This window comes from Spea bombifrons, chromosome 7, assembly GCF_027358695.1.
Source record: "Spea bombifrons isolate aSpeBom1 chromosome 7, aSpeBom1.2.pri, whole genome shotgun sequence".
Classification (NCBI taxonomy): domain Eukaryota; kingdom Metazoa; phylum Chordata; class Amphibia; order Anura; family Pelobatidae; genus Spea; species Spea bombifrons.
The window spans coordinates 23611815-23636138 of record NC_071093.1 but is presented as its reverse complement, the minus strand read 5'-3'; the positions used below and the strand labels follow the sequence as shown (position 1 = coordinate 23636138).

The following is a 24324-nucleotide window of genomic DNA, read 5'->3' as shown; positions in this document are numbered from 1 at the left end:
CCATAGTAGGACGTGGATTTTATCAGCCCCAAAACATTAAAAAAGCTACCACCATATTTAACTGTGGGCATGTGGTCCTTTTCCATGTGGCTACCTCTCTGTGGGCGCTAAACCCACTACTGGTGTTTATTGGCAAGAAAACTCTTCTTTGGTTTCACACGACCATAGAACCCGATCCTATCTGAAGTTGTAGTAGTGTCTGGCGAACTGAAGCCAGTTGAGTTTGTTTTTGGATGAGAGTAGAAACTTTTTTCAAACAACTTGTGGTGATGTAGGTGACGTTGGATTGTAGTTTTGAAGATTTTATGACCCCAAGACGCAACTTATTTCTGCAATTCTTCAGCTGTGATCCTTGGAGATTTTTTTGCGACTAGAACCATCCTCTTCACAGTGCTTTGAGACAATATAGACACACATACTCTTCCTTCCAGGTTCCTTAATTCATAACATTTCCAGTTGACTGGAACTCCTTAATTATTTCACTGGTGGTGGAAGTAGGCATTTTCAGTGCTTTTGCCATTTTCTTAAAGCCACTTATAGAAAGTGACGGCAGATAACAACCATTCGCCTCATCCAGTCTGCCCAACATCTTAAAACTTTCCTTAGTACCTGGCCTTATCTTATATCTAGCTTAACCTTATGCCTATCCTATGCTTTCTTAAACACCTTCTCTGTATTAACATCTACCACTTCTGATGGAAGGCTCTTCCATGATGTTTCTCCTTTTAAATAAACTCCCTTTAAGTATTTAAAAACTTAAATCATATCCTCTGAAATAATTACCCCTAAATCCCTTTCCTCACACGTTGAGGTTAGGACCGTATCAAATATTCTATACTCTGCCCTTGGGTTGTTTTGCACTGGTGCATTACTTTGCATTTATCAATGCCACAGCTCTGGCCATTTTTCCAGTTTATCTAAATCATTTGCCATTTGGCTTATCCCTCCAGGAACATAAACCCTGTTGCAAACTTTTGTCATCTGCAAAAAGACATACCATCCACAATATCACTAATAAAAAATATTTCCCATTTTGTGAAGCTCAACAATCTTTTGCCCCACATCACAGCCATATTTTTTGGTTTTACCCATTATGATCAATGACTAAGGGAATTTGGCCTATGTGTTACCTAATATTTATACCCCTGTGAAACAGGAAGTCATGGTTGAACAACTTCCTATTCCAAGTCACCCAGATGTACTAAAAAATGTAAACTATCAATGGAAACATACGTCAAGACAAATTTTCACAGCATTTTTTGCTCATATTTACAAAGTGTGTCAATATTAGTGATATATATATATATATATATATATATATATATATATATATATATATACCGTATTGGCTCGGATATAGGCCGCCCCCGTATATAGGCCGCACCCTAAAAGTTTGGTGCTTTTTTAAAGAAAAAGTTTTTTTTCTTTAAAAAAGCACCAAAAAAAACATGCTGCCACTGTCCTCCCCCCCGAGATATGCTGCCACTGTCCTCCCTCCCCGAGATATGCTACCACTGTCCTCCCCCCCGAGATATGCTGCCACTGTCCTCCCTCCCCGAGATCCGCTGCCCTCCCTCCCCGAGATCCGCTGCCCTCCCTCCCCGCGATACGCTGCCGCCCCTCCCCGCGATACGCTGCCGCCCCTCCCCGCGATACGCTGCCGCCCCTCCCCGCGATACGCTGCCGCTGTCCTCCTCTGCCCCCCCTCCTCGACTTACCGGAGCAGACTCCCGGGTGTCTTCAGGGCCGGCGAGGGACATCTACGCAATACGCGTATGCAACTTCCGGTACCGTTACCGGAAGTTGCATTTGCGTATTGCGTAAATGTCTCCCGCCGGCCCCGCAAGACACCCGGGAGTCTGCTCCGGTAAGTCGGGGGTGGGCAGAGGTAAAACGCTTAGATAACCTCCCGTGCCGGCACCCCCCCCCCCGTGGGAAGTGCTGGCAGGGGAGGCTGTCTGAGTGTATCGGGGAGAAGGATGCAGGTCCCCTGCACCGCTGCGGGGGATCTGTATCTTAACCCCGCTGCCTGCCAGGCGCCCGGGACTGCATGTCCCGGGCGTCGGGCGCTAGACCCCGAATATAGGCCGCACCCCCACTTTAAAAACTTAAAGTGGGGGAAAAAAGTGCGGCCTATATTCGAGCCAATACGGTATATATATATATATATATGTTTGAAAACAGTGATGCACATCTTTCATATTTTGCCCAGTAACTACCAAAATAAATATAAATACCAGGCATAGGAGGTGTTTCCAAAATCAAGGTAAATACCTAAATAAAGTTAGATTTTTTATTCTACTTACTTTACACTGGCTATGTATATTTTTTAATAGAAGCAACTGTGAAAAGAATGGTATTTTTTCGAATTTGTTTTCAATATTAAATGGTTTGTGTATATAAGATCCTACTTGTCCTCTAAAAACTCAATATATAATTTGTGGGGATGCACTGAATGAGTTGGTAGGAAATTATAGATGAATAAAGGTGGAAATTTATCTGGTAGTTTTTTGGAAAGCATTGTAAAATAGACGCTGGGGTTAATCACATCCTTTAACCCCTTCGTGACAAAGGCTGATTTTACTTTTTGTACCCTTCGTGACAATGGCTGTTTTATCGTTTCTGCGGTGTTTGTGTTTAGCTGTAATTTTCTCTTAACCCATTTACTAAACCCACACAAGTTATATATTGTTTTTTTCAGGACAAGAAGGGCTTTCTTCAGACACCAAAATTTTTTTCATATGATGTAATTTCCTATAATAAAAATAATAAAATATGACGAAAAATTGAAAAAAAAACACATTTTCTCACTTTTATTTGAAAAATCTTTTATTCATCATAAAAAACTACTGAAAAAACCTGCTAAATAGATTCTACTATTTGTCCCGAGTTTAGAAATACCCAATGTTTTTATGTTTTTTTGCTTTCTTCTACACGTTATGGGGCAATAAGTACAAGTAGCGTTTTGCTAATTCAAAACCATTTTTCTCTGAATCTGGTAATTCTGTCTCTATGTGGTATTTGGGGCATCTTTGAAGCCAGCAAATTAAATTTACCCCACCAAACCATATATTTTTGAAAACTAGACACCCCAGGGTATTTTAGATGCTGATAGTTTAACCCTTTCCATGCACTAATCCTACCACCAACCCTTGTCAAAGTTTGGGATAGTAATTGTTTTTGGTGTTTTTTTCACATACTTTGTACTTCAGGTGTGAAATTACAGCTCCTGGTATATGTTGCTGTCACACAACACCCCGATATGTGTCCAGCAACATCTCCTGAGTACATTGATACCCCACATGCATGGGTTTGTCAGATTGTTTGGGGGCAAAAGGGCCACATTTGGAACATGAGCAATTCAAGTTCAGTAGGAATTTTACATCTGGGTAAAGAAAAATGCTTGTACCCAACTATCAGTAGGGACAGGTTACAAGAAAGCCTGGCCTATCTCCAAGAAGGGATTTGATCCAGCACCTTAAGTGGTCCCTCATGCCACGGAATGGACACAGGGTTCACTTGACAGTGCAAATAAAAACGCTTAAAAATGGTGGAGCAAATAAAAGCTAAAAAACAGTAAATGTAACAAAAAATAAAAAAAAAAATACAAAAATGGAGCAGGAACAAAAAAAAAATTAAAAATGGGAAACTGTGTGATACAGCTTGAAGCAGTCACCGACACAGAGTGCAGGTTTTCCAGGGCAATCTGGACAGTAAAATGTGGTGTCCTTTCTTTGCCCCCTGCTGTAGCATACCCTGCATCTCTTTTGGGGATTCTGCTTCTTTGCTGTAGGGGGGATTTTAAAAATAAAATGGGTAGCCCCAATTCTGTTGGTTCCCATCACTACTTGGGGACCAGGTGCATCACGGTACAAGATACCTGAAATTACTTCGAGCTGAAACTGCAAAAAAGACAGCTTCAGCCCAGTGTCTGCTTTTTTGTGCAGCAAAAAAGCGTTATAGGTTGCAATTTGCATTAGATAAATTGCAACCTTCTTGTACCAGGCCTTTGTCTTCCTCATAATGAGGTAGGGCTGTAGGAGTTGATCTGACAGATCAACTCCACCCATGTGCTTTTTATAGGCCCTGATGCACACTGGCTTTCTAGTGACCCCAGCTCTGCCACGGACAGAAACCTCCACGGTTCTATCATCGTGGATGGTGCTCAGCATGCACACCTCTTTTCTGTCCTTGAACTTCAATGCCAAAAGCTCCTCTTGGCGTAGAGCTGAGGTCTCCCCCTTTCCTAGCCGGGTTCGTACCAGGCGTTGTGGGAAACCCAAGCGGTTCTTTTTTATAGAACCTCAAGCTACCGTATCGAAACAATACAGCAGCTTGAACAAAGGGACGCTTGTATAGAAGTTATCTACATACAAGTGGTAGCCTTTGTTCATAAGGGGGAATATTAGGTCCCAAACAATCTTGGCACTGGTGCCCAGATGATCTGGGCAACCTGGAGGGTCAAGGTAGCTATCCTTACCCTCGTATACCCGGAAGGCATGAGTATATCCTGTCTCGCTCTCTCAGAGCTTATACACCTTCACTCCATACCTGGAGCGCTTGGAAGGAATATACTGCTTGAATCCCAACCTTCCTTTATATTTCATTAGGGATTCATCCACGCAGATATTCTTTCCAGGTGTATAAACCTCTGGAAACCTGGCAGCGAGATGGGTAATCAGGGGGCGGATTTTGTACAGCCTATCAAACTGGGGGTCCTCCTTAGGGGGGCACAGGCTGTTGTCGCTAAAATGCATGAAACGAAGAATCATTTCATACCTTTGCCTAGTTATAGTTTGGGCAAAAATGGGGGTACTAAAGATGGGGCTGGTGCTCCAGTAGGAGCGGATGGAGGGCTTTTTTATAATGCCCATTAACATTGTGAGTGCCCAGAATTTAAGAAATTCTGGCACGTCAATGGGAGTCCATGGCTGTTTTGCCCAAAAAGAATTAGGGCTAGCAGCACGGTGCTGCTGGGCATAAATGTTTGTTTGTGTGACAATGTCTCCCAAGACATCGTCTCCCAAAAAAACCTGCACAAATTGCAGTGGAGTGAATCCTGTAACATCAATATTGATGCCAGGAATTCCAGAAAAAGGAGGGATAGCTGGCTTGTACCTATTAGGCGCTACCCATGCCTCTGGTGCACTGCCACGACTACGTGTGGCAGGCGTCCTAACAGCCACAGATACATCACTAGATGTATCTGTGAACTGACCAACGTCAAAATCTGACGCTGTATCAGTGGCCTCAGAATCTGTGGCCAAAAAGGCATACGCCTCCTCAGCCGCATACCGCTGCATGGTAAGAATTGCAGCAAAAATAGTGGAGAAGGAAAGGGTTAATGGCTATAATAATAAAAAAAAAAAACTAAAAAAAAGTAAAAAAACCTAAAAAAAAGTAAAAAAAAATGTAAAAAAAAAAAAAAACCCAAAAACAATTGCCACTATGCAAGATCACTGTTTATGCAGTGATCAATGGCAATGAAGGGGTTAATATTATATGGGTGGCTCTTATAAGAGCCTTTGGATCAATATATATATATTTTTATTAGGGAATACCTGAAATACCAGAACACACCGATCTGTCTCTCTCCCTCACGGATCGATTTTTTTCACCCGTTTAAAGACGTGCCGGTCCTGGCACGTCAATTGTCATAATCGTCTAGATTTTCAGTGACGTGCCCGGACCGGCAATTGTCACGAAGGGGTTAAATAAATGTTACCAATTTAATTATGTATTATGCTGGGCTAATTTGGAAATGTTTTAGCAGCCGAATAAGCCTAGTTTGGTCTATCTTAACACGTCTAAATCAGCATATTGAAATATCCAGCTCTATTCAGAGGCTTAAATTAATCTATCTCAGCTCATTGAATACCATAGACGGAAATACAACCTATTTAGTCAAAAAAACAATAACTGATTTATCTCACATAATTGGATAGAACCCACTATCTCAGTTTATTTTAATTAATAAATATCACTTTAAGCCTCATTATAACATTTAAAACATTTATCTAATTTATTAGGGCAATGTTTACTTTATTCGAAGTTGCTTCCTATTGCCTTTAGTTAGTGGTGAGAAATGCAGAATTTGCTTTTGCAGCTCAGTTATACTGGCCACACAGTCATATAGCCATATTTGAGTTTGTTATTTCCATCAAATCCTTGGGCCAACTGCCTAAATACTCAACGCCAAAGAAGGATGGGCATGAAATGAATGAACTTGTTGCATGGGATGACTTAACCCGCTGGAACCTGCCACCAACAGATTCAGACAACAAATTGCTAGAAACAGTAAAAGAACAGATTTTGAAAACACTGGATCCCATACAATGGCTTTGTGATGAAGCTATTGAAGAAGCCATAAGCAACTTCATCTGCCAGAGAAATCTTACAGAAAAGATTTTGATGTGCCCCACCTACATTTACCAAAGTTTGGTGCGAGGAAGAGCAGACATTTTCTACAGCTTCTTGGGGGAAAATGTGGCCTTAAACAAAGACATTTTGTTGGTTCCTTTTAACACGGATTCCTGGGGCTCCGGACAGCACTGGTGCCTTGGTGTAGTCCTTTTTAATACCAGGGAGGTGATAGTCATAGATTCCATGAAGGAAAAAGAAAGAGCAAAAGAAAATTGTGACATATTATTGTCTATTGCAGCTGCTTGTTACCAACTGGCAAACTTATGTTTTATCAAAGAAGAGTGGAAGGCATACTTGTGTGAGGACTCAATTCAACAAAATAACAGTTTTATCAACTTGATAAGGACCTCATTGTAAGGTTGAAACGTTGTTGCTGTCTTCCTTTAATAAATCTGCCTGAAGCCCATGGAGCAGCGCAGCTTAGGCGGAGTGGGCCTTGACAGAGCTAGGTGGTGTGCAAAAAGGAAGGATTTAATTTAATTGGCTTAGAGTTGTTATGGGTGGGGTTATTAATAGGGTATATAAGTGGCAACCATTTTGTAAACTGTCACTTAACTGCTTATCCAAATCCTGGTTGTTCTGTATTGAGCACTTTGGTTCGGAGAGGCTTTTGCTTTATTTTGCAGATGGAGCGGGAAATTGAGGAGATTCTGGAGGGGCTTCGGATGGCTATGAGGGAACGTGGTACCGGTTGGCTGAGGGAGCAGTTGGCACCTGTGTTGGACGTCGTGGAGGTTCCTTCGTCGGGTCGGCCTGTGCGGCGCACTCGGCCTCCGGAGCGCTTGAGCCCGGAGCTGTCATCTGGTGGACGTCGGGTCCGGAGCCGTTCAGGAGACAGGCGCGACGAGAGTGTTGGAGGCCGGAGCGGAGCTGGTGTTCGTGGGAGTGGTACTTCGCGGGCGCCCCGCGGTTTTCAACGGGCCCTGGAGGAACAGCAGCGGTTGGAGGTCGACATGGCTGGTGTGGGTCGCGGCTACGTTGGCAGGTATGCGAAAGCCCCGGGAGGTCGAGGGGTGCTGTTAGGTCTGCGGGGGGTGAGACAGGTGGCAGCGTGGTTGGCGGTGCGTCTGCCCCTGAGGTGCGCAGTGGCGGGAATTCTCCGTCGTGCTCGTCGTCGGAGGAGGGAGCGGCTTCTGCAGCGTTGAGGGTTAGTGGCAGCCTCCGAGCGTTTTCGGCAGGCCTTCGGTGCGGGGAAGGTGCCGTTTCAGAGGCTGAGCAGCTGACTGGAGGTGATGAGAGTTTCGCGGCGGGCCTCGGGCGGCCCCGTGGTGCCGTCTCCGGTTTTACGGCCACTTCGTTGGGCCGGGCACAGCGTGTGACGCAGGATGTTGGGTTGTTGGTTGAGGAGGCTAGTTCTAGGCAGGTGGGTCGCGGTGGCCGCACTTTGGGGTTTGAGAGTCAGGTGCAGGATGTTGCTTTTCTTAGGGATAGTATTGAGGCGCTGTCTTCGTCGGGGGGTTTAGGTAGAGGTTTGAGTAGGGCTTGTGATAGGTCTAGGTCTCCCAGTAGGAGTCCGGGGAGGGAGGTTGGGGATGTTAGTGGTTTTCGGTCTCGGATTCCTGTTCGGCGTGGTTCGTCTGTTCGTGGGGAATCTTTTTCTGTGCCTCGTATTTTATCTCCTTCTAGGTCTTGCGGTGCAGACGGAGGTCATGGCTCGGGTCCTCAGCGACGTCCTTCTGCGGCGGCTGGGGGTGATAGGAGTGTGGCCTTGCCAAGAGATTCTCATGATGGCGGCGGCCAGGATGCAGCCTCGGGGCTTGGAGCTGCAGCCAGAGGTTCCGGTGGTGAGTCTAGCACTATGGTTGAAACCCGACAATTGTTAGATGGTTTGAAGGGTTTGTTGGGGTCTCTGCAGAAGGGGTCTCAGGTGGTTCTGGTTGTGGTCAGGTGTGGTCTCCGGTTGGCTCCGGTGTGGGAGCGGGCGGTGCGGTAGTTGTGCCAGCAGTGGAAGGAGTGGATAGTGGTGAGGCTTTGGTCTCGGGGGCTTCTTCGGTTAGTGTCGAGAGGGCAGAATTGACAGGTGGGATTCCTGATTCGGCTAGGCAGAATGCCTATGTTTCTTTTGCTGGCCCCCTGGGGGTTCATCTGAAGCAGGATGTTAAGGATAAGATTTGGAAAGGGGATTTTGTGGAGATATTTTCTTTGTTGCCTTTGGAGTAGTTTATAGATTTGAAAGAGGAGGATAAGAAGGATGCTAAGAAGGAGGAGGAGGAAAAGAAAAAGCGTTACAGGAAGATTCCTAAGTCGTTTGGTAACTGGTTGAGGGCATTTTGTATATTGGCTAGTGTTATTGGGGAGAAGTCGCCTAATTTGTGCTCTCCTCTTTTTTGTTACTTGGATGGTATCTGGGAAGCGTATAGGACGTATGGGGGTCTGGCGTGGTGGAAATATGACGAGCAGTTTAGGCAGCGGTTGTTGGCTAATCTAGGTATGCGGTGGGACCAGATGGACCTGCCATTGTGGATGAAGCTTATGATGGCGCAGAAGGCGCAGCCCTTTCAGTCGGGGGCCGGCGCGGGCGGGCACAGTTCCGCGTCGGCCGTCAATAGAAAGGGTTTTTGTTGGCTGTTCAACGACAGCCATTGTAAGTGGGGGTCTGCTTGCAAGTTCAAGCATGAATGTTCCGGTTGTGGGGGCGCCCATAGTTTCACGAAGTGTTTCAAGAAGGGAAAATCTGGAGGAGTCTCGGGAACTACGTCTTCCGGGTCCGGGGCCGCTTCCTCTGGGGCTAACCCCGGTGAGGTTAAACGCGGTGCTGCCCTGGCTAAGCCGTTACGGTAATCGTGAAGCGGCTCAGTTGTTGTGTGACGGTTTTCGTTATGGGTTTTACATTCCTTTTTCTGTTAGGCAATTTCGAAGTTGTAATCGGAATTTGAAGTCGGTTTTGGAGTTTCCAGAGGTGGTGAGGGACAAGTTGGCAAAGGAAGTCTCTTTGGGCAGGATGGCGGGTCCTTTTTCTTCTCCCCCTCTGGATAATTTACGTCTGTCACCATTGGGGGTGGTACCTAAGAAGGAAGTTGGGAAGTACAGGTTGATCCATCACCTGTCATACCCGACGGGTTTGTCGGTGAACGATGACATTGATGAGGTGCTGTGTTCCGTGTCCTATGCATCATTTGACCAGGCTGAGAAGTTCAGTTCGTTCATCGAGTGGGTGGTCAGGATGGAGGCAGGGAGTCGGTTTTTGGTTCACTATCTGGATGACTTTCTTTGTGTGGGTCCGTGCGGATCTGGGGAGTGTGGTTACTTGTTACGGATGTTGGAGTGGGTGGCCGGGTCGTTTGGCGTCCCGCTGGCTGCGGACAAAACCGAGGGTCCTACTACCTGTTTGAGTTTTTTGGGCTTGGAAATTGACTCGGTTGCGGGTGAATGCAGGCTGCCGCAAGATAAGCTGCGGGCGCTTAGGGATGTGGTTCACGAGTTTCGTGGTGTTCGGAAGGTAACCCTACGGAAGTTACAATCCTTGATTGGTCGTTTGAATTTTGTGTGTAGGGCCATACCCATGGGCAGGATTTTCATTCGGAGTTTGTCAAGGGCCACTTCGGGCGTCCAGTTGGCGCATCATTTTGTACGGGTTTCGGCAGCTATGAGAGCTGATTTGGAGGTGTGGGAGGTGTTTTTGCAACATTTTAATGGTACGGTGTTTTTTCGCAGGGAGTCGGTGTCCGCCGAAGAGTTGGAACTTTATACTGACGCTTCGGGGAGTGTTGGTTTTGGGGCGTATTTTCAGGGCCATTGGTGTGCGGAACGTTGGCCGGATTCTTGGAAGGATAGTCCGCTCATGCGCAACTTAGCGTTTTTGGAGTTTTTTCCTTTGGTGGTCGCCTTGTCTTTGTGGGGCGATTTGTTTTGTGATAACAAGGTGGTTTTTTTCTCGGATAATATGGCAGTGGTTCATGCGGTAAATCGGCTGTCGGCTTCTTCTATGGCAGTGGTTCGGTTGTTGCGGAGGTTTGTTCTGCTCTGTATGTCTCTTAATGTGGTGTTTCGGGCTGAGCATGTCCCGGGCTTTTTAAATGTTATAGCGGATTCCCTGTCTCGTTTTCAGTGGGAACGGTTCCGCGAGGTGGCGCCCGGGGCTCAGGATTCGGATCTGGTCTGTCCGGACGAGATCTGGCAATTAGGGACGAGTTGCTTGCTGGAGGCGTGAGGGCATCGTTGGCGCCGGTAACGTGGTCGGCTTATGGTAAGGTTTGGGACGATTGGGACAGGATGGTTTCCTGCGTTGGGTCTGTGAGTACTGCAGCGGAGCAGTTGGATGTGCTGTTGTGGTTCCTGTTTGATTTGGTTTCAAAGGGGGCTTCCTCCGCGGTCTTGGGAAGGAATATGTCTGCCTTGGCGTTTTTGTTCAAACTTAAGGGTTGGAAGGATCATACTAAGGAATTTTTGGTTTGCCAGGCTTTAAAGGGATTTCGGAGGCGGGTTGGTGTTGGTGACACTAGGCGCCCGGTTTCTGTGCAGGTGTTGCAGAAAGTGTTGGATGTTTTGCCATTGGTGTGTTTTTCAGTTTATGAGTCCAGGTTGTTTGGGTTGGCATTCATTTTGGCGTTTTTCGGAGCTTTCCGGATAGGGGAGCTGGTGAGTAGGAGTCGGGCTGGAGGTGGGGGTCTTCAGAGGTCTGACGTGCTGGTCAGCGAGGACATGGTGTCTATTCGTTTATGGCGGTCCAAGACGGATGTGCTTGGGAAGGGGTGTGATGTTGTATTGTATCCGTGGCCTGGGTCCATGATGTGTCCAGTTCGGGGTTGTTTTGAATACTTGGCTCATCGCCCTGCTGTGGTGGGACCTTTTCTCTTACATGAGCACGGGTCGGCTTTATCTCGGTTTCAATTTTTACGGATCTTTCGTGTATGCTTGGAGCGCGCGGGTTTGGATCCGCGTCAATTTGGTACACACTCTTTTCGTATCGGGGCTGCTACGGTAGCAGCACAGATGGGGTTCGGTGATGATCTGGTCAAGAAGTTGGGGCGTTGGGAGTCGGTTCGTTTCAGGTCGTATGTCCGGCCTGAAGGTCTGTTGTGAGCTCTGCTCTGCTGGGGGGTTTTTTGTTTACTGTTGTTTTTGTTTTTCAGGTTTGGTGGCCTGGATCATGGGCCATTCCTACGTCTATTGGGCTGGTCAGAGAGCTGCAGTTCGTGGGACGTGTGCGCAACTGGGCTTTCAGGAGGATCGGCTGTTGCTGCGATGGATCGGCCTTCGCGGTGCGGGATGGAATGATGTGTGTGCGGAACTTTGGCGACTCTTGAGGGATGAGGGGGTTCCGGACATTGTTTTGTTCCATGCGGGAGGTAACGATTTAGGTGTGGTTCCCCAGAAGGAATTAGTTTGGCGGATGAAACGGGATGTGGAGAGGTTGAGGGCTTTAGTTCCTCGGGTGTTGGTGGTATGGTCGGAGATTGTTCCGAGGTTACACTGGAGGCATGCACGTGATGCGGATGCCCTTGCGCGGTGCAAGGGTAAGGTGAATAAGCTCATGGCGAGCTTTATTAGGCGATGTGGTGGCCTGGTGATACGGCATTGGGAGTTGGAGTCCCTGTTGCCTGGCTATTTTAGGGAGGACGGTGTCCACTTATCTGATGTGGGCCTGGATTTTTTTGAATTTGGGTTTTCAGGACGCGTTAACCCAAGCTTTGTTTTTTTCGGTTTGGCGGGGCTCAGACGGCTTGAGGGGTTCAAGGTCTGGCCTGTGGCGGGGTTAGTTGGGGATTATTGCCTAATACGGTGTTTTGTTATGTTTTTGGTTAATAATTTGACTTGGTTCAAGTTATTGGTGTAGGTTTCGAGCTGGCCTGTGGCTCAGAACCTGGGGTGGTGTAGGGGTGTCTCGGTATGCCCCTGCATTGGTGTGTGGTTAAATTGGTGGTGTGGGGGTGTCTCGGTATGCCCCTGCAGTGGTAATTTGGTTAAATTGGTGGTGTAGGGGTGTCTCGGTATGCCCCTACATAATTATAATTTGGTTAAACGGTCTGGTAGGGGTGTCTCGGTACATCCCTATTGTGGTCAATATGTTAATATGTTAATATGTTAATTATGTGTTGGTATGTGTTGGTGCCATTATATGGTTAATTTATTGGTTATGTGAGGTCATTGTCAGTGTTAATAAGATGTAAACTGTTAATAATGTTAACCGGGGTGGCTGGGTTGACAATGACCTCTAAATATTGTATATATGTTAATAAAGCTGTGGACAAAATATTTTCCACCCAAGTAAAGTGTCTGAGTCATTATTTGGGTATAGGGGTACGATCTTCCTGGGGCACAAACTCAACTATGCACTTGTCATGAGCTGGAACCCTTGAGTGCCTGGAGCCTTTATTTATTTTGATCTACTGGGGAGCTGGCCCTTCCTGGCACAGTTAAGCACCAGAGTTCCTTTGGTGTGTGTGCAGATTCCTCATTCTGGTGACCAACATATTACAAGTGTCACCAGTGTTCAAAATGACAAAAATCTATATGATATGTCAGATGGATTTCTCTGAAAAACAAGTTTCATTTTCCTCCCATTATATCCTATGGGCATTCCATCAATACCGTCATTCACCTGTCATTCCATAGAAAACAGCTATAATCCCACATGATATGAGTTTTAGATCCTGTCTCTGTACTAGTGGAGTATATGTGTCAAATATATATATGATATTTCAGAGGGTTTTGTCTGAAAAACAAGTTTGATTTTTCTCCCATTATATTCTATGGGCATTCCATCAATACTGTCATTCACCTGTCATTCCATAGAACACAGCTATAATTCCACTTAATATGAGGTTTAGAACCTATAACTGTACTAGGGGAGTATACATGACAAAGATCTATATGATATGTCGGAGGGTTTTCTCTAAAAAACAAGTTTCATTTTTCTCACATTATATCCTATGGGCATTCCCTCAAAACTGTCATTCACCTGTCATTCCATAGAAAACAGCTATAATCCCACATAATATGAGTTTTAGATCCTGTCTCTGTACTAGGGGAGTATACATGACAAAGATCTATATGATATGTCTGAGGGTTTTGTCTGAAAAACAGGTTTGATTTTTCTCCCATTATATCCTATGGACATTCCATCAATACTGCCATTCACCTGTCATTCCATAGAAAACAGCTATAATTCCACTTAATATGAGGTTTGGAACCTATAACTGTACTAGGGGAGTATACATGACAAAGATCTATATGATATGTCAGAGGGTTTTCTCTAAACGACAAGTTTGATTTTTCTCCCATTATATCCTATGGGCATTCACTCAAAACTGTCATTCACCTGTCATTCCATAGAAAACAGCTATAATTCCACTTAATATGAGTTTTAGATCCCGTCTCTGTACTAGAGGAGTATGTGTGCCAAAGATCTATATGATATTTCAGAGGGTTTTGTCTGAAAAACAGGTTTGATTTTTCTCCCATTATATCCTATGGGCATTCCATCAATACCGTCATTCACCTGTCATTCCATAGAAAACAGCTATAATTCCACTTAATATGAGGTTTGGAACCTATAACTGTACTAGAGGAGTATACATGACAAAGATCTATATGATATGTCAGAGGGTTTTCTCTAAAAAACAAGTTTAATTTTTCTCCCATTATATCCTATGGGCATTCACTCAAAACTGTCATTCACCTGTCATTCCATAGAAAACAGCTATAATCCCACATAATATGAGTTTTAGATCCTGTCTCTGTACTAGGGGAGTATATGTGCCAAAGATCGATATTATATTTTAGAGGGTTTTGTCTGAAAAACAGGTTTGATTTTACTCCCATTATATCCTATGGGCATTCCATCAATACTGTCATTCACCTGTCATTCCAGCTATAATTCCACATAATATGAGGTTTGGAACCTATAACTGTACTAGGGGAGTACTAGGGGAGTATCTGGTAAGAATATTCAACGAAAGCATAGATAGAGGAGCCCTTCCGGAAGAACTTTTGAAAGGGAGTATAACACCAATATTAAAACCTAATAAAAACCCAGAAGATATCACTAGCTATAGACCGATATCTCTCCTTAATACAGATGCTAAGATATACGCAGCAGTGCTTGCTCATAGACTGAATGTAGTACTTCCTCATCTAATCCATACAGATCAAGTAGGCTTTATTAAGAACCGGCTTGCTACTAACCATATAAGAGCAATCGCTGGCATTTTTGAGGAAAATATTAAAGAAAAAAGTAATATCCCGCAACTGACCCTCTCATTAGATGCCGAGAAGGCTTTTGATAGGGTCAGTTGGAGGTTTATGGCAGGAACATTGAAAGCTTTTGGATTTAGAGGACGGATATACCATGCAATATTGGCTCTGTACACTAAACCTATGGGAAGAGTGATAGGTCCGGGAATCATATCAAACTGTTTTTTTTTTCAAAATGGGACGCGACAGGGCTGCCCACTCTCTCCTCTGCTATATGTTTTGTCTCTAGAACCTCTTGCTAGAGATATTAGGGCAGACCAGAATGTGAAGGGATGTGGAAAAGAGGGAATACAAAAAATCAAGTTATATGTGTAAGGACTTACTTGCCTCTCCGGTCCCGCGCCGTGGCCGGTCCCGCAACGCTGCCTCCTCGACCGGCTTCCCGGGCAGCTAGTACCACCGCTAACCGGTCGGCGTCTTCACCGCGTGGCCGACCACGCGGCAAACGTGTGGCACCGTGTGGCCAAAAAGTAATATTACACGTTACATACGTAACGTGTTCTTATAACCTCTGGTGACCTCCTTAATGCAAGACACACCTCCACCTGTCCCTATTTAAACCTGGACTTCCTCTTCTGGTTCACCCTTGGTTGGTGTATTCTGTGGTTTTCCTGTGCGAGTTGCTGTGACTATTTCTTCGTTTGACCCGGCTTGCTGACTTCGTTCCTGTCTCCTGATTTGGCTCCTGATTCCTGTTCGTCTGGTATTTGATTCGGCTTGTTGACCTCGTCTCTGGATTCTGATTTGGCTTATCCTGATTACCTGTCTGACCCGGTTGGTTCTCTGACTTTCTGGTTCCTGTTTGACCTGGCTAACTCTGCCATCTGGGGTCCTACCTCACCATAATCGTTACAGTACCAAGGGTCACCATGGACCCCGCGGAGATTGGCCAGAAGATGTCTACCTGTGAAGCCCGTACTGAAAGTCTGGATCATCGCATGGACCAGTTTGCGCAGGCTTTGCAAACACTCCTGGCGAGGACCGATCCAGCACGTGGTCCTTTTCCTGTGCCTCCTGCTGCACCTGTTGCTGTTCCACCGCCTGCTGACCCAGGTCTTCATACCCTCCGTTTACCACCTCCTCCCAGATATGGAGGAGATCCTGCTACCTGTCGTGGATTCCTCAATCAGTGCTCCATTAACTTTGAGATGTCTCCCTACTTGTTTCCTTCTGACAGAGCTCGTGCGGGGTATGTCATCTCCCTACTCACTGACAGGGCTCTGGCCTGGGCAACTCCTCTTTGGGAACGCAATTCTCCAGTGGTCAACGATTATACTGACTTTGTAACCACTTTCCGTCAAGTGTTTGATAGGCCGGGTCGCGGCCATATTGCCTCGTCAAGTCTCTTTTCACTGCGTCAGGGTACACGCAGTTTATCTGACTATGCCATTGAGTTCCGTACCCTGGCTGCAGAAGTGGCATGGAACAACGACGCCTTGGTTGCTGCCTTCACTAATGGCCTATCTGACCGCCTAAAAGATGAGGTGGCTGCCCGGGACCTGCCCACGGATTTGGAAGAACTCATCGCCTACATTGGCCACATTGATCTGCGCCTCCGGGAATGCCAGGTACAGCGAGATCGCCAAAGGAAAGGAGGGCTCCAGTACGTTTTGCTCCACGTCCGGCTTCTTCTGACTCTGCTTCTCTTCCGCCTGAGGAGCCCATGCAGATCGGCTCCACACGTCTCTCTGAGGAGGAGAGATCCCTGCGGCGCCAACAGAACCTCTGTATGTACTGTGGCAAACAAGGACACTATGTGCGTTCCTGCCCTGTGAAGCAGGGAAACTACAAGGCCTAAGGAGGGTTGGGGTACCTCCTCTAGGCCTTTCTGCTGCCTTTCCCCATGACCGGGCGCCTCGTATGTTTGTGCCTACATCTCTCACTATTGAGGAAAGCACCATTCTGGCTCCAGCCCTTATAGACTCTGGAGCTGCAGGAAACTTTATTGACCATGACTTCTGCAGGCTCCACAATATACCCTTGCAGGAGAAAACCTCCCCGATCTTCGTGGAGGCCATTGACGGTCGACCTCTTCAACCTGCAGCGGTGACCCACGAAACTATCCCGCTTCGTCTCAGAGTTGGGGTTCTCCATACAGAGACTATAACACTCCATGTGATAACTACTCCGGCTGCCCCCATTGTCTTGGGCCACCCTTGGCTGCAGCTGCATAACCCTGACATCGATTGGTCTACCCGTGAGATCACTTCCTGGCGGTGCTCCTCCTGCATGTTCCCTCAACCATGCTTAGTGAAAATCGCCTCTTTGGATACCACCACCCTGCCTCCGCAATACCAGGGATATGCTGACGTGTTTGATAAGAAAGAGGCTGACTCCTTGCCCCCTCACCATCCCTATGATTGCCCTATTGACCTGCTTCCTGGCACCGTACCCCCAAGGGGCAGAGTGTATCCGTTATCCCCGGCCGAGACTGAGGCCATGGAGGCCTACGTCCAAGAAAACCTCCAAAAGGGCTTTATCCGCCGCTCCGCTTCTCCCGCCGGTGCAGGCTTCTTTTTTGTGTCTAAAAAAGATGGCAGTCTACGCCCGTGCATAGACTATCAGGGCCTCAATCGAATCACCATTAAAAACACATACCCCTTGCCACTCATTACCGAGTTGTTCGACCGCCTGAAGGGATCAAAGGTGTTCACTAAATTGGACTTACGTGGTGCTTACAACCTCATTCGTATCCGTCAGAACGATGAGTGGAAGACGGCTTTTAATACCCGCTCTGGCCATTACGAGTATACAGTAATGTCATTTGGGCTCTGTAACGCCCCAGCAGTATTTCAGGAATTCGTTAATGACTGTTTCCGGGACTATCTTCACCAATTCGTTGTCATCTACCTTGATGACATACTTATCCACTAGCCGGACCCTATTTCACATCGGATACACGTTAAAAAGGTCCTGGCACGCCTTCGTGAAAACCGTTTATACGCTAAATTGGAGAAATGCGTATTTGAAGTTTCCCGCGTACCCTTCCTTGGTTATGTCATTAGCGATACAGGGTTCGAAATGGATCCTGACAAGCTGCATGCCATTCTGCAATGGCCTCAACCAAAAGGACTGAAAGCCCTCCAGAGGTTCCTCGGCTTTGCTAACTATTATAGACGATTTATCCGAGACTTTTCTAAGGTTGTGGCTCCCATGACTGCGCTCACTAAAAAGGGGTCTGACTGTCATAATTGGCCTGCCTCCGCTGTTCAGGCCTTCCAGAAATTGAAGAATCTGTTTGTGTCTGCTCCGGTCCTCGTTCACCCTGATGTCTCTCAACCCTTCGTTATAGAAGTAGACGCTTCAGAAATCGGCGCTGGAGCGGTCCTATCTCAGCGGAAAACATACGAAGGGCCGCTACATCCTTGTGGGTTCTTTTCCAAACGCTTTTCTCCTGCGGAGAGGAACTATGACATTGGCAACCGGGAACTACTGGCAGTCATCCTCGCCCTTACTGAGTGGCGTCATCTCCTAGAGGGTTCCCGCATACCTGTTACTATTCTCACAGACCACAAGAACCTCCAGTATATTGCTGATGCCAAACGTTTAACCCCCAGACAAGCACGATGGACTATCTTCTTATCCCGTTTTAATTATGTTATTTCCTATCGCCCGGGGTCTAAAAATACCAAGGCCGACGCTTTATCCCGTATGTTCTGCACAGCCACAGAGGAGAAACCAGACCCGGAACCCATCGTCCCAGCTAACCGTATTATCTCCTACAACGCATTCAAGCCAGCCAACCATCTGCTCCAGCCCATACCCCACCTGACAAACTGTTTGTGCCTCCTGTGTACCGTGAAAGGATACTTCAGTTACACCATTCCACAAAGTTTTGTGGCCACCTTGGTCTTCGACGCACCTGCCAGGCCCTAGGCCTCCGTTTTTGGTGGCCCTCCTGGAGACAAGACGTGGCTGATTACCTCAGATCCTGCCGCATATGTGCCACTACCAAGACCCCCAGGACTCCTCCAGCTGGTCACCTACGGCCCCTTCCGGTGCCTTGTCGTCCCTGGACCCATATTGCCATGGACTTCATAGTGGAACTTCCTCTATCCCGCCGCTACACCACCATACTCACCATCGTGGACCGCTTTTCCAGGATGGTTCATTTTGTTCCGCTAGTTAAACTTCCCTCGGCCAGAGAACTCGCGGACATCTTCATGAGAGAAGTTGTTAGACTCCACGGAATTCCCCAGGATATCGTATCTGACCGTGGAGTCCAGTTCATCTCCCGGTTCTGGAGGTCCTTCTGTAAAGCCATAGGTATCACCCTGTCCTTTTTCACGGCTTATCACCCCCAAACCAACGGGGCAGCGGAACGTTCTAATCAGCGCCTTGAACAATATCTACGAGCTTTTGTTAACGACAACCAGAACGACTGGGCTGACCTCCTCCCACTTGCGGCGTTCGCCCTCAATAACTCCGTGCAAGGCTCCACCCAACACACTCCCTTTTATTGTGTCTACGGTTTCCACCCGGTTGTTTTGCCTACAGACACCCCAGAGGTAGGGGTACCTGCTTTGGACGCACACCTAAAACACCTGTCTTCTGTTTGGTCCTCTGTCCGCTCTGCGTCCATAGCTGCTTCTCAGACACAAAAGAAGTATTATGACCGTAAAAGGTTACCTGCCCCTTCCTATATGCCTGGAGACAAGGTGTGGCTCTCTACCCGTCACATACGCCTTCGCTGTCCTTCGCAAAAACTAGCACCGTGCTTTATCGGACCATACTCCATCCTACGCCGTATTAACCCTGTCACATCTGAACTGAACCTGCCACGTAACCTTCGTATTCCTCGCACGTTTCATGTCTCCCTCCTGAAACCAGTGTTGTTCTCCCGTTTTACTCGTCCTCTGGCCAGCCCTGGTCCCGTTTCGGTCACCTCCTCGGAGAACTACGAGATCCGTTCCATCCTCGATTCCCGCATCTTCCGGGGTGCTCTGCAATATCTGGTTCACTGGAAGGGTTATGGACCTGAAGAAAGATCTTGGGTGCCCGCCTCTGAAGTCCGCGCGCCTCGGCTGGTTCGCCTCTTCCATTCCAAATACCCCGGGAGGCCTGGCAGGGGTCCTGGTCGCCCTTCGGGCGGTTCTCGAGGGGGGGTACTGTGAGGACTTACCTGCCTCTCCGGTACCGAGCCGTGGCCGGTCCCGCGATGCTGCCTCCTCTACCGGCTTCCCGGGCAGCTAGTACCACCGTGTGGCCAAAAAGTAATATTACACGTTACATACGTAACGTGTTCTTATAACCTCGGGTGACCTCCTTAATGCAAGACACACCTCCACCTGTCCCTATTTAAACCTGGACTTCCTCTTCTGGTTCACCCTTGGTTGGTGTATTCTGTGGTTTTCCTGTGCGAGTTGCTGTGACTATTTCTTCGTTTGACCCGGCTTGCTGACTTCGTTCCTGTCTCCTGATTTGGCTCCTGATTCCTGTTCGTCTGGTATTTGATTCGGCTTGTTGACCTCGTCTCTGGATTCTGATTTGGCTTATACTGATTACCTGTCTGACCCGGTTGGTTCTCTGACTTTCTGGTTCCTGTTTGGCCTGGCTAACTCTGCCATCTGGGGTCCTACCTCATCATAATCGTTACAGTATGCAGATGATGTTCTACTGACAGTCCGAGACCCAGTGAAGTCTGTAAAACATATTATCAATTGGATTGAGCAATTTAGTGGGGTCTCGAACTACAAGTTGAATATCGATAAATCAGTAGCTTTACCCTCTAATCTCGATTATAGCCAAAGACTATATATTGAGAAATTGGGGTTTAAATGGGTTAAAGATAGTTTTTCTTATCTGGGTTTAAAAATTAATTCTATACCTAAATCCTGGATGGAGATTAATCTTCTACCCCTAATAAGAGATATGAGTCTCTCCTTTAAAAAGTGGAAAGGGCTATATGTCTCATGGTGGGGGAGAATAAATGTAGTTAATGCATATATTCTACCTAAATTTATCTACATTTTTAGGATGATCCCCTACATGGTCCCGGCAAGTTGGTTAGAACTTATCCAACGTTTGTTCAATAAATTTATATGGGGAAATAAAAAACCAAGGTTAAAATTTCAGGATATTACAAAAAATAGAAACCAAGGAGGATTGGGAGTTCCCCTGATAAGAGAATATGCACAGGCGGCTTTAATTGTGCAAGCTATTATAACACAAGCAAATAGCGCAATACAGGAAACTTGGTATAAAGGGGAATTACCGAATAATAACCCACTTGGGGATCTACAATATTTGTTCTGGATCTCTTCCAGAAAAGCGATTGAGCTAACCGAAACAGGAACCAGTTTAGCGCTGCATCATATAGTAAGTAATTGGCATCGGATTAAATCAAAACTGGGCTTAGAGGGCCTAATTATTATTAGGCCCTCTAAGCCCAGTTTTGATTTAATCCGATGCCAATTACTTACTATATGATGCAGCGCTAAACTGGTTCCTGTTTCGGTTAGCTCAATCGCTTTTCTGGAAGAGATCCAGAACAAATATTGTAGATCCCCAAGTCTTCCTATTTCCTTTTTGGAACATGCGATTGAAAATTTAAATTTAATTATGTGGAAACAGTTAGGTATAGATAAGATACAAGATCTAATCGATAGAGACATCTTAAAAACTTTTCACCAACTACAAATTGAGTTTAATCTCCCAATAGGAGAATGTTTCAAATATTTAAGGGTAAAAAGCTTTTTTCAAAAAAATTTATGGCAGAATGGGAATACTCAAAATCTTAACGCATTTAAACAATTAGCAGAAACAGAGCAACATAAGAAACTACTAACAAAAGCGCTAAAGTTGATTAAGCTGTGTAGAACTGAAAATATCTGCCACGCATTAATAAAATGGGAGAAGGACTTAGATATTACAATAAACAGTGAAGAATGGAGTAAAGCATTAAATATAACATATGACATCATACATTGTTTAAATTTAAATGAGTTCCAATTCAAACTTATGAATCGCTGGTACTTAGTTCCTTCTGTTCTGGCAAAAATGTTCCCCAATAATCTTCCAAATTGCTGGAGGTGTGGCGCAGAAAAAGGAGATATGCACCATATATGGTGGAACTGCAATCCTATTAAAAAACTGTGGCAAAGGGTTTCACCTAGGCTAGTAAATAAATTTGGCTTAGACTGGGAACTAACTCCGGAAAGAGCGTTATTGCACTTAAACTTACCAAATAACGAAAGAAAAGATATTCAACTCTTAGTACATCTACTGACTGCTATAAAAATTGTGATCGCCAGAAATTGGCGTACTGCAGAGATAATCCCATGGGCCAAAATAAAAGCTCAATTAATATATCAACTTAATATGGAAAAAGGAATTCTGACACAAACGTATTGGAACTCTAGTATTCACAGCTACTGGGAGGATAGAATAAAATTTGTGGTCGAAGGCAATCTAGACCCGTGAAAGAAGAGTAATACTAGTAGAAACTCAAAATAACATCACTAGTAGAATTTGGATAAGAAATTAGTAGATTACAATGGAATCGAATTTGTTTTGTTTGTCTGTCTGTTAAAAAAAAAAAAAAAAAAATTGGAAGAGGCACTTGAGTCACTTATAGACTAGCTAAATTAAGATTAAAAAAAAAAAAAATCAGCAGTCAAGAGGGTAGTCAGGAAAGCCAATGGTCAACCAAATAGTAGCAGTATAAACTCAAACTCAAACTCAGGGAATAGACCACAACAGGGTGACTGTGAGGAGTACTGCAGGGTTTTTAAATCTGACGCCCCCTAAAGCCACGCCCTCAACAGTGCATCAGGGGCGTGCCCTAAGACGTCCCTCTGACTCACGGCTCCAGCCATGAGAATTGACTGCGCCCCCAGTGGAGACCGGCGAACCGGTAAGTAAACCTCTCTGGGGATTCCTAAGGCAGCGAGCAGATTTTATTCAGATCGCTGCCGAATCCTCAGACCTGTCATCCTGCTTCCTGCCCCGGCGATCGGGTTGTCGATTGCCAGTGCAGGGAGATCGGGGACTCCGGGCCCCACGGATATTACGTGCGGACGCCCGCCGGAGACGGAGCCCGAGCTCTCTTGCTCGGGTCTCCGTGACCCGCAAGCGGACCCCGCACACGAGATCCCTGGACCGCGACCGGACCCGGGACCGCGACACTCTGAGAGTCCCTATTCCATGGGTAAACGTTACAAGCCTCATTTAATAGATATATTAATAATGGTACGAAGATGAGAGTGGGAATTAAATTACTCTCACAAAAGTGAGAGTGGAAGTCTGGGCTTTCCTAGGGTTTTGCGTGCATACGCGGCATGTCTGTTAACACATATATACAACTTACAATTGGAAATAAATCATAGCCAACCTTGTGAGTGCATTCAAACACTTATTTTATTTTTGGACCTGAACCTATTACACTATTGTTCTTTTTATTTATTTTTCCACATGTTTATGCGCCCCTTTTCGATATACTGATTCTATGAACACTTGTGAGGAGTGTTATTTGGGAGCAGCAGAACGTGTAGGGTACATATTTATTTACTTTTTTACTATCACATTTCACGTGAAGGTGGTTCTTTTTGTTTTAATATCAGCATCACTAAGATGCCCTAAATAGCCCTTCTTCATATACTCCCAATAAATATCCCTTTAGATAAGAGAATCCTTTTGCTACTTTTCTGCACCGCAGCCAAAATCTTGATTGCTAGGCATTGGAAAGATAATAATTCATTTTTATGGATTCAATTAAAAAAAAAAAATCAGTTAAGAATGGAAAAAGGGCTGAACTGGGTTAGTCTGACACACTATAGAAGAGTAGCAATTTATGAGGACTGGATCCAAAAATTGACCAATTTTTAAGTGATTTTTTAGCAATGAGAGAGTACATCCGGCTTTTAATTTTACTTTTTTCCCCTTCTTTTATTGTATTTGTAGTTGTATAATATAACACTGTGATATTTTAAATTACCACAATGTTTTTATGTTTTTTTCTGTGTAAAAGAACTATTAAATCAAATAAAAAAAAAAACAATCCCCCAGAGTAAGGAAAGTTAGAGAAAAAAAAGCAGCAGTAGGACACTGTGTCTTGGCACTAGCAGCCCCTTGCTGCAGAACTGATTTGCCCCTGTACTATACAAATTACAAAAGACAATCCCTCAGAGTGTGATTCATCCAATCACGTGATCGATGTCATGATCATATGATTAAGTTCCACCAACAACAGATCCTGTTGTTTCCAAACAGTTTTTTGGAATACCAATGTAACGTGAATTCTTATCACTTGACCAGGAGAAGGGCATGAGGCTGTAGGCTCCATATTAGATACTGAAAATTAGTTTTAACACTGCTATTTAATGGACTTTGTTCAATTATTATGTGATTATTATTTAGGCTTGTTTAAAATACAATTGAAGAGACAGTTTTTCTTTCACTGAACATGGGTGGAATGGTGGAAGTTTCACTTAATCTCATACTTTATCTGTTTTCCTTGCCTATAACATGTTGTCTCATAATCTTGCTGGTAACTACAGGCCAGTAAGTTTTACATCTGTAGTGGGGAAATTAATGGAAACTATGTTAAAGGATAGGATTGTTGAACATCTGAAGTCACATGGGTTTCAAGATCAAAAATAACATAAGTTTACCTCAGGAAGATCATGCCAAACTAATTTTATTGATTTTTTTTGATTGGGTGACTAAAGTAATTGATCAAGGTGGTGCAGTAGACAATGTGTATCT

The 24324-nt window shown here is 45.5% G+C and overlaps 1 non-coding gene across 1 annotated transcript; it reads right to left on the bottom strand.

Moving 5' to 3' along the window:
• Positions 1–3401: 3401 nt before the first annotated feature.
• LOC128502500 (small nucleolar RNA SNORA35) lies at positions 3402–3531 on the bottom strand. Its single transcript, XR_008355132.1, has one exon. It is a non-coding gene; the product is annotated as a small nucleolar RNA SNORA35 (small nucleolar RNA).
• Positions 3532–24324: the final 20793 nt, after the last annotated feature.